The sequence below is a fragment of the Sciurus carolinensis genome, chromosome 7 (assembly GCF_902686445.1).
Source record: "Sciurus carolinensis chromosome 7, mSciCar1.2, whole genome shotgun sequence".
Taxonomy (NCBI): Eukaryota; Metazoa; Chordata; class Mammalia; order Rodentia; family Sciuridae; genus Sciurus; species Sciurus carolinensis.
Window position 1 is genome coordinate 141,193,057 of NC_062219.1, and position 11,766 is coordinate 141,204,822.

The following is an 11,766-nucleotide window of genomic DNA, read 5'->3' on the forward strand; positions in this document are numbered from 1 at the left end:
AGGAAGCTAATCATGCCTGAATCGCTTGGAGGAGTGTAGTAATGGCAAACAGGAACAGGTACGTTGGCTTCCGTTCTCCTCTACCTCGGCCATACTGTCGCCTTTATGATAAGTAGGATATGGTTCTGAAGGAGCATCATGTCAGTTGGAAGAGAGCTACTGAAGCCCCTTTCCCCAGCAAGTGGCATAAAGGTAATATTTAGTATTCGCTGCACCGAGTTTTCCTAGCCAGCTGGTGTGTCCCTGTTCAGACTTTCATTTATGCATCTTGGGCTGGAACCTTTTTTTGTTCTCCCAGTCTATTACTTTGTCGGTTTAAGGGATAACAGCCAAAGTGAAACAGCTTGCAATTTGCACCTGCCTGCTCCAAGCATTCCATGTCAGATGACGGGGAGAGCAACCCCTTTGCTGCTAATGAGAAGAAAGCTGGGGAGGGTTGGATACAATTCTCATGGGAGGGGGGAAAGCTTGTAGGATATTTTAACATTTTTGATTCTCTCCTAGCCGATCCCTATTTTCATGTTTTAGAGTCCCTGGAGTAAAAAATACAATTAAAAAAATGTACACATGAAGAAATGTTTAAATGTCGTGGACTAAAAACTGGATTAATATTCAGTCTGAATGCCTCACATGGGAAAGAAAAAACGTAAATACTAAATTATTTCCAAGTTTTAGGAAGCATAACATACCTATCGAGGCCTTTACTTGTGAAATTGATGGTGAAACAAAGTAAATAAAAAGTTTTTAGAAACGTTTCAGAAACAGGACTGGTTTTACACATAATGTCAAGTGCCTGAACTTAAACCCCGGGTTCTCTGCTTATGTTGCCTTCAAAACTACAACTTCCTGAGGTCAAAACAAATACTCAAGTACATGATTATAAATTACAGCTAGGTAGATATATGTATCCAACTCCTCATTGGGAATCAGAAAATGAATTCTCCACCTCTACAAAAATGTCAGCATCTGCAATTCTCTCCTTCCTTTTTCCCTAAACGTCCTCTGCATCTGCCTTAGCCCTCATTACTTGGAGGAATTACCTCCATGGGTTACTGTCTATTTTGAAAGAATTTAAATTAAACTCATGAAGATAAAAGAGTTTTGATCATGACTTATTTCCCCAAACCTTATATCTTCAAAACAAAAACCATCCTAGTAACATTTGACTATTTAAACACAACATTCCCGAGGAGGAGCCAAAATTTAATAACAAAAACAAAATGAGCAACCATGATGAGAACCTTCTCTTCACCCAAGAATCCACGCTGCGTCTGCATTCCAAAGCGCCCCCTCATTGGCACCTCCTGGTGAAATCATAACCGAGAGGATGACGGGTTAAATGGAGTGGAGGTGGTCGCAACTGTGCTTCACCAGTAACGAGCGTAATTGAATCGCGTTGCTGGCCCACATCTCGCCTGACAGATAACGTTCCAGCTCGTGCAGCGATGACCCTTCCGGTGCAGCCTTCGGACTTCTGCCAGCCACTGCCGAGGCTGGTTAGGTCAAAGGGTTGAGCCATGTGTAATTCAGAACAGAGGAGGTCCCACGTTCACTCCACAGAAACAATCACACTACTTATTTCACTCCAGCCCTTGCCCAAAACTCACAAGACTCACGGTGCCAGCGCAGTCAATCTAATTCTGCCCCCGGGCGATAAGCTGCATGAAAATATGTGGTGCTGTGTTTATAAATCTAATCAAAAATAGAAAGAGTGGACAGGCACAGTGAGGTCCTACTATGGATCATGGGAATCCTTGGAAATTCTGAAGGCACTTCTGTTTAACTTCCACCGACCCTCTTGTGCTGCAGCATTCTCTGCCACGCTCATTAATCATCCTCTTTACTGGCCAGTGCAACCAAGGAGGCGACATTTCTACTCACGTCTGTACTTTCCATCCATGGATAATATTAGGAAAAATAAAGCTTCAAGGACTACTTTTAAAGGGAAAATATCAAAGAGGAGTCTACTGTGACATCGATGTTACCTCTCCATCCATGTTCTCCGCTCCTTGCCCCTGGCAGTGCGCAGATTTAAATTGGGGTCCCCTGAAAAAGAAAAATAACACACCAGAATAAATTGGCCCCATCGTAAGATCTATGAAGCAATTTGGGATGGGAGAACTATGATGCTGTGTAAGGTCTCAAAAATTCCAAGTACCAAGTCCACGGGATTTAACTTGGTGTCTTTCTTTTATTGGTGTTGCTGTTTACTGTTTAGCCAGACCCTTAAAAAAAAAAAAAAAAAAGGAATTAATAAAGTCTCAAAATCTTTTACAAATGCAACATCTAGAAAAAAAATTCAGACATTTACATAAACAAAATTTCCTTTCTTAAGCCCCAAAGGTGACAAATTCAGACCATGTCTAACTTAGGATGACAACTTGGTGCTTCAGGTCGCTGTACCATGTTGATCTTTTTAAAAATTATGTTCAGGTTTGAAACTGTCATAAATAGAATATATCTGATCAAGTCAATGATAAATATGTGGACTTAGGGCCAAGGAGATTAAACCCTGCAAACATTCTGCAGCAGAGATATGGAATATAAAAATTTTAATGACAAGAAATGGGTTTTTAACACTCTTAAAACTCCTTAGAGTCATGCAATAAATTATCAAGCTCAATCTGCATGCTATTCCATTTGATATTATTTTAATTGATGGAAATATTACACTAGACTGCAGTCAGGAGCTGGATGGTTAGAATAAATAGGAAACTTTAAAATGAATGATGGCCTTAATGTTTATTAAATTATTATAAAACATTCACCAAAGGAGTCTTTTAAACTTGGAATCATCCCTTTTGAAATGATTATTAGTATTTGGCAGTAAAACAAAGCACATCACATAGGAATGGTACATGCGACACTTCTTTTAACTCAGAGCTATCAATTAGAGTTTTAAAAAGTCATTTCACAAGGTGTGTGATCTCTTAAATAGCTATCAGTGTTAAAAAATGAAAGACAGTCCTTCTAGTGCTGATTTTTAAAGACATTTTATGAGAGAGTAATATGTAATTCCAAGACTATAGTATTTCCTAAAATAAGGGGAAATACATGTAAAATTATTTAGACAAAAAAAGTCAATATCAAAAGGAAAATTGTAGTCATTCTGCTGAAGTCTGAGTTGCTTGTTTTTTTCATAGCATGGTGACTGAAGAGTAATTCAAAAGTATATATTTTGGAGAAGACATGGAGCAGAAATCAGACCTTGATTTGATCTGAACATGATGGTTATCATTTGAATTTTGAAAGGTTTTCCATTTTTGCAGTTACCATACATTCATTTTGCAAACATAGGATCCAAAGCATCTGAGTCCAAAAGCCCACACAGGTTACCTCTATTACCATCAAGAGAATGCTCAGAAGACTTTAAAATAAGGCAGGTCACTTCACTTCCTCTGAACATCTTTCTGCAGAAATATTCAGAATGTAATTTCAGTACAGTAAGACTCCGTATAATTGTAAAAAAATCAAAATCAAAATCTCTTATTTTCTCACAGAAAATACGTAGCTAAATCTAGAAGAGGCTTGACGGAAACCAGCTTGCCACTCAAAAGCAGCTATTATTGAGCTATTATTGTGAAACTGCCTTTTCCCCTGTCAAGGGGTGTGGCCCAGGATGCCTCCCTGCTTGGGAATCCTGGGAAGCTTGGATCAGGCCATCTCTGCAATAAAGAATCTCAGTCTTTGAGTCTCTGTGAGCTGGAATTTGGGGGTTGTACTCATCCCGACAATTTGGAGACAACCATCAGAATAGGAGTAATGAGGAAAAGATGACCCACTTTGAACCAGAGGAAAATCAGTATATGTGTGACCAGACTTGACTGCATAAAGATTTGGGCAAGGGTTGCCCTGATGAAAAAATTGACACAGGAAGTGAATCCGCAGGGCAACTCCTGGGAGCTTAATTTGAAGACCTCAAAAGTGGGGTGGGCGGGAGATGATTAAAAGGTAGAAAAGAGCTTCTAAGGAAGAGCTCTGGCAAATTGATTGGAAAAAGTAAATGTGAGGCTGAGTTCCTGGATCAGGGGCCCCAGGAAATGGGTGCGCTGGGTGAACTTTGAGGAAAGGATGATCCGGAGTGAAATAGGAAAAGACAGATGGAAGAAACGGAAGAGCAAAGAGTGGCAATGAGAAGGACCAGTTTATAGGATGATGTGCTGTCGGGAAGTAACCTTTTGACTAATGAGTGATTAAGCACAGCCACCACACCCTAAACAACCAATCACTGCACAACTGGCAAAATAAGGAGCAGATCAGAAAAGTGAGGCATTTGTTAAACTATACAACCTGCAGTGTCAAGAAAGCCCAAAGTGGCTTTCTTTTGCAGGGGGGGAAAAAGGAAATAAATTAAAAATGGCATAAATTTAAAAAAAAAAAAAATATATATATATATATATACACATACACACATACACATGGGGGCCTTTTTAGGAAGACTAAACTTAATAAACTAGTGAGCACCATTACAAATTCATTGTGGCTACAAGTTTGGACCACAGTGTACTATGTTCTTTGGAATGTGACTGGACATCCATAGGGATCGTTTTCAAAAGCCAGTCTCAAACTTGCTAGCAGGTTGATAATCGCAAAATAACTTGCTTGAAAGTAATCTGTTGACCACGGCCTGTTGATTTCAGGTTAAGGATAAGCTGCTGATTTGCACAATCACTTGTTTGCTTGTTTTAAGGCTGATTTTTGAAATGGCTTTCCCTGAAACTGTTAACCTCGTATTGCAAATCAAGCCTTGGGATTGCCAAATCAGACGACTGGTTCGCTGCCTCTGAAGAAGGGAATTAGCAGGCTACAGCTGTCGCTGCCCTGCACGGCTCTGCTCAGGCAGACCAGCAAGGGCAAAGATGGTGTTAGACGGAGTTCTCAAGCCACCGTCTGTGTGCAAACAATTTTGTTTAACTCCGCAGCGATTTTTTTTTTTAAGTTGAACCAGCATTTTAAAATAAGAAAATTGAAATTTAAAGTGAAAATCTGACTTCTGGCTCTTCTTGGAAAAATGAGATCTTTGCCAACATGGAGTCGACCTCTGTGGTTGGCAACCGACTGAGGGTGAGCAGCTGTCGGTGGGCAACATTCTCCAGGCCAACAGATCCCACCCTCCCTGCTGCAGACCACAAACCTACTGTAAGCTCCCGGATGATGGGGCTCATCTTATTCATTGCTGCCTCCTAGGAGCCTAGAAAAGATCCTGAAAAGTCGTGCATGCTTGACGAATATTTAATGTTGAAAGGAATGATCTCAGGACAGACAGAGCTTCCATGGGCAGCTTTAAGACAATAGGGTATGCCCAGAAACTGTCACAATGCATACCCCGATTTATATTCTATATTAGAGATATAGATATGCAGGCCAAGTAAATCCTCCTAGTACTTAGGCAGAGGGAGAGTACTCACATACCTTTCTGCTTGCACAGCTGCATTTCTTATAAAGAAAGATTTCTCTCCATCTCTGCCACCATCAAAAGCAGACCACAAGAATCAGTGAAAGTAAGCCAACACACTTCATTCCTATTTCTTGCATTGCCTCTCCAGGCATCGGAATTGGAAACTTTGGAGAGAGAGCTGAGAGTAGGCCTGGACCCACCAAAACACTGCTCCGTCATACTTCTCCCCCATTCTGCCCAGTAGTTCTTTGCACTACCATCTAAATCTATTTGGGGAGAATAATTTACAAGAGGAATAAGATCAACAGAAAGCGATCACTGTGCACTGTCAGAAAAGCAGTATGGAATGAACTCCTATATGTGGTTAGAAAGGCATTGGTCCAAATCTACATGCGGGGAAGTTGTTTGACTTCTAAAAGTCTCTAACTGCTCCACAGGATAGCTGGGAAAAGTTTTCAATTGTCCATGTCAGACTTCCAGCTCCCACTTACAGTACAGAATGCCAGAAGGTATATTGTTCCCAAATCTAGAGCAGAAAATATTCTAAATAGTCTGCAAATTTACAACTGCTATTAAACTCTGATCAGAGAACTGAGATCATGGGGTGACCAATTATCCCCAAACCTGGAGAAATTTACATACCTCCAAGGAATGACAGAATGCAAGCACCTGCTTGTTGGAGCAGATATGAAACCCCTGATAAGCCAGGAAGAATTCAGCCAAAAATGGTTAACAAATTTCTCAAGACTGAATATGACTTCTATGGTTTGGGTAAATGTTCCCTAGGGACTTGGTGGCCAGCCTGTGGCACTACTGGAAGATGGTGGAACCTTTAGAAGGAGGAACCTTGTGGAAAGAAGTTAAATCACTGGGGACATGCCCTTGCATGAGGATATTGGGACTCTAGCTCCTCCTCTGTCTCCTTACCTCCAAGCCCCAGCTTCCATGAGCTGGGACGTGTCCTCCACCACACATTCCTGCCGTAACACATTCCTGCCGTAACACATTCCCTTGTTGCAGGCCCAATGCAATAGGGCCAGTTGGTCATGGACTAAAACTTCTGAAACTATGAGCCAAAATAAACCATTTCTCCCTTTAGGCTAATTCTCTCAGGTGTTTTGTCATAGTGACACAAAACACAACAATAAGTGTAGAGACTTTCTGGCATCTTCAAACACAAGGGGAAAGTGGCTGGGTGATGCACAGGCTCTTATCCATGGACCTCCAGAGTGCCCAGAAGAAAGAGAGTTCAGGGCAGTGGTTCTAAAGCAACTTTGCCTCCAACTTGAGTAATTTCTGGAGATGTTCTGGATGGTCATAACTGGGGGATACCACTAATATCCAATGGCTTGAGGTAAGGAACACAAATCTTGATTTTCTGATCAAAGAGGAGGAAACTCTTGCTTCCAACCTCAAATTACTACTCACTGCAGTGGGTAGAAGAGAACACAGAGATACCCTCAAGCCAAGGAGTGGGGACCAGCAAAGAAACTAGACCAAGTTATTAGAGGCCTCCTACCTAAGACAGAGGGGCAGATAAACAGAGATGGGCTTGCAATACCCACCCACCTTACCAACGGGCTACCCAGCACTGAGAGGCAAGGAACTTCATGTACTTGTGGGGGAGGACAAAGGACAGAAAGAGACACACCCTGACATGAAGCTGTCAAGGAGAAATGAACCTGATGCCTGAGCAACATTGAGGATACTTCTCCAACAAACAGCTACCAGAATCCAATGGAAATGCTTGAAAGAACAAGACAGTATGTAGAAATGCCACCAACAACCTCACTGTTAGTCTCAACACAACTAAAAATGGAATCAATTGAACTCAAACTATCACCAGGAGGAAAGAGAAAGATTAAAAAAAAGAGAATGAGGGTCGGGGTTGTGACTCAGGGGTAGAGCACTTGCATAGCATGTATGAAGCACTGGGTTTGATCCTCAACACCGCATATAAGTAAATAAAATAAAGGTCCGTCGACAATTAAAATAGCAATAGCAATAATTTAAAAAAAAAATGAAAAAAATTAAAGCAGAGGATCTAGTGTAGCAGAACAATTTCAAATAGTCCCACATACCTGTAATTTGATTACTGAAGAAGGTGGGCATGACAGTGATAATGGCTAAGTCCCCCAAATTAATGAAAGACAGCAAAGTGCAAATGGAAAGAACTCAGATAATACCAATGAGGATAAAATACACCAACATTCATCATATACAAGCTACTAAAAATCAACTCCAAACACAAACTTGCAAGTAGCCAGAGAAAAGAGGCATATCACATACAGAAGAATAGGTAAGACTTACAGCAGACTCTCATCTGAAAGTATGCAAGTTGGGACAGAGTGAAGGGACATCTCTAAAATACTGAAAGAAAAACAAGGATCAGTATAAAATCCTACACCTAACCCAAAGTGATGATGTGGGATATGGACATGGTGGAATGAGGAGATAGTCAAATCCTGCACCTCAAAAAACAATTCTAAAATTGGAAAAAGAAAACCTAAGTCCAAAACAACAATTTCAGTGCTCTCATAAATGAACAGAAGCAAAACCTCAAATGGAGAAAAACATTCATTCATGGAGAACCACTAAAATTAAGAATTGTGGAAGTCTATAGTATTTTTGCCCCAGTTGCTCCAATATCTGCAGTAATCCCCTTTGACTCCTTCTACTCTGGGCTAGTGTTACAGGGCTGCCAGGGAAGGACTGGTCATAAAAAAACAGCAATTGCATTGCTGGAGGAGGGTGACATAATTTGAAGTTGAGGACAGAAACTCCATATCCATTTGTGATTAGAAATAATAGCAAGCTCAGTGGGGAAAGCCCAGGGCTTGACCACCGTGAGTCGCAGTCCCACTTGGGCTGAACAGTACACCAATGGACTAATCAGAAATTTGACAAAGAGAACCTGGAGATGAGAGCTAAAGGAGGATTGACTGGATGCCCCCCAGATCCTGCTTTACAAAGAGGTTCTGCACATGAGCAGGGAAGATTCAAGACTGCTCAAGCTAGCCACATCCCTAGGCACATCCCAGTTGACTGGGATGCTGTGTACATCTGTAGGAGAGACCCAGGAGGGCCTGGCAGAAAGTGAATGCAGAACATCTGAAACATGACTGAATTTTGAATGTACTCCCAAATCCTCCCAGATCCATCAGCAGAGGATGGAAGTCTTACTGGTCCAGGTGTGTGAGAGCAATCACTGGTTGACCACTAAGCTATGCAGATGCAGAGGAGCCAGTACAAATCCAGGCTAAAGCTCAAACATTAATTTTAAAAAATGAATAAATTAAATACATCAGCAGCCACATATCATGGGGAGGACAGATTCAATGGATTAGGTCCAGGCGAGTTACTAAAAATGAAAAAAATGAAAAGAAACAGGATAGTAACACAAAAAAACAGTAATGATAACCACCCTCAAGGAAAACATTCAGAACCATATTTGCTATAGTATATTATCTAAGATGTCCTGTTTTCAACAAAAATTTATAAGACAACAATAACAACAAAAAGAAGTGTGACCTATTTTCAGGAAACTAAGCTGTCAATAGCAATTAACTCTGAGTGGATAAGGAGGTTGTATTTAGCAGACAAAGGCTTCAAAGCATTTGTTATAAACTATGTTCAAAGAATTAAAAGAAATCATGTTTAAAGAAGTAACGGAAAATATAAAAATAGAATTAAAAGAAAGTATATAAAGGAAAGGTAATTTTGAAAATAAGAAATCTCAAGAAGAAAGAGCCTTTTTTAAGATTGTACTCAAAAATATTTTAAGAGCTTAAAACTATTAAAATTCTAAGTGATAATTTTTAAGACTTTCTTCTATTCACTATTAGTTGGTTAGTAACCTAGAAACAACTTAAAAGAGGGAAAGATTTGTTTTGGCTTATGGTTTAGGTGTTTTAGTCCTTGGTCAGTGGACTCTAAGGCAGAAACATCATGGCGGACAAATGTGGCAAAGGAAAGCTACTCACCTCATGGCAGCCATGAAGCAGAGATAGTGAGAGAGAAAGGAACTGGGTGAAAAGTACTGTTCTGGGCACACCCTTTCTCAGGCTCTTTCATGTTACTGACAGAGTTCAGTTCCTTCCATCAGTAGGTCTGAAATCCACAGTTCCTCACTTGCTCTCAGGTGGACACCCAAGACAACCACATTTCTTAGCCTGTGACCCACGGAATCTTCAAGCCAGCAATGGTATATATGCCAAATTCTTCACCCAATCTGAATCTCTCTAATTTCCCCCTTTATTATGAGCTTTGAAAGAGAGACTGTGACAAGATTTGACCTACCTGGATAATCTTTGTTTCTTCAGGTCAACTGAGTTGAGATTTTGACTACTACAAAATTCCTTCACAGCAGTACCTAGGTTAGTGTTTGACTGCATATTTAGGGGACAGGAACTTTGGAGAGTTAAAGTTAGAGGAATATCTTTAATTTCTGCCTACCAAAATGGAATTAAGGAGCAAAGATAAACCACAGACTGGGAGAAGCTATTTTCAAATCATCTATCTAATAACTCATGTCTATATTATATAAATAATGGTTATAATTCAACAAAAGGATGGCAAGCAACCCAGTTATAAAATGGACAAAAGATATGAATAGACATTTTACAAAGGAAGATATATGAATGGGTAATGAGTACATGAAAAGATGTTCAATATCATTAGTAAATGCCCCTTCCAGGCATCTCCTCAAATGAAATATAAATTCATAGGCACACAAAAATCCATACATGAATGTTTATCATGCTTTTATCTTAATTGTTAAAAATGAGGAAAACCTTTGGGAAATGGGTAAACAAACTAAGGTACAACCATGCAAATAAATAATCTCAAAGGTGCTTGCTAATAAAAGAATCCAGATTCAGAGCCTGCAAAATGCATAATTCTTTTCATAGGAAACTCTGCAAAAGGCAAAACTATAGAGGTGGGAAATATGTCACTGGTTTCCAGGGACTAGGATAAAGGGAGAAGTTGTCTACAAAGAAACACAAGGGAATTAAAGAGAGGGGGGATGGTGATTGGATTTTCTGTATTTTTATTGCAGTTGTGGCTACACAAGTCTCTGCATTTGTCCAAACTCACAAAACTCTGCCAAAGAAAGATTAAATTTTACTGTATATTAGTGATAACTTATTTTTGAAAAGACAACTCTTTGCTTAGCAAACTAAACTCTAATTTTTTTCCTAATGCTTACTAAAGAATGAAAGAGATGGCGAGAAATAGAATCCAACAGAAGGTGAACATTTACCCACCCCAGTTCTTAACTCACAAAGGTGAATGTTTCTAACCTATTCCAATTTTTGTGTGATGGGATGATTAATTCTGTAACTGCAATTAGTATAATTAAAGCAATGACATAGATCTTGGGATGGCCATCATGTTTTTATATTATATTGGAATAATAGAGCAATAAAAGTCATCTGAATTATAATTTCTTACGTTCCACATTTCCTATGTGATTTACTAATCTTGCCACGCACTGTGGATTGAATGTTATCACCCCCAAAGATGTCGAAGTTCTAACGCCTGGTGCCTGCCAACATGGCCTTATTCAGAAATATAGGTTCTGTAGATGATCAGCTTAAGACGAGGCCATTGAGGTGGGTCTATTCAATATGGATAGTCCCTCAGGAAAGTAGAACTTCAGACACAGAGAGAGAAAAAAAACATCACGTGGACATAAAGAAGGACATCAGGACAACATGTCTACAAGCCAAAGAACACCAAAGATGCCTGCAAACTCCAGAGGCCTGGGAGAGACCTGAACAGATGGTGCCCCCAAACCCTCAGGAGGAGCTAGTCCTGATGGCACCTCAATTTTAGACTTCCAGTCTCCAGGACTGACATCTATACCAGTTTGTGGCGTTCCATTATGACAGTCTCAGCAAACTAATACAAAATACATGATTACGATTTCTCTCATTTATGACTCTCCTTTTTCTCTTCTTTCCTCATCATTTCCAATTATGTAAGTTAATTAATATCATTATTTTTATATCTTGTCATGGTTACATGGAGTAACATCCAAGCTATATTTATGATTTTGTAGCCTATGGAGAAAATCCCCTCCCTAGTTGTTAAGATAAGGACTTCAGGCTCCACACCCTCTTTCTCCCTCTCTTCCCATCATTCCTCTCCAACTGTCTGTCCTCAGTTTTAAATTTTAAGGTGGAACATGTACATTCTGTTACAACCGTAATAAATATAGCAGCATCCTGTGAGTTACCATAAATGGATCCTGAAGTCCTGAACCTGATAATGTCTCTTGTCATTATGGTTTAAGGCCGCCTCCAGCAAGACCACAAAGTTTGCTGGGTTCGTGTCATTGCAGTGATGTGGCCCCTGTGCCGCTC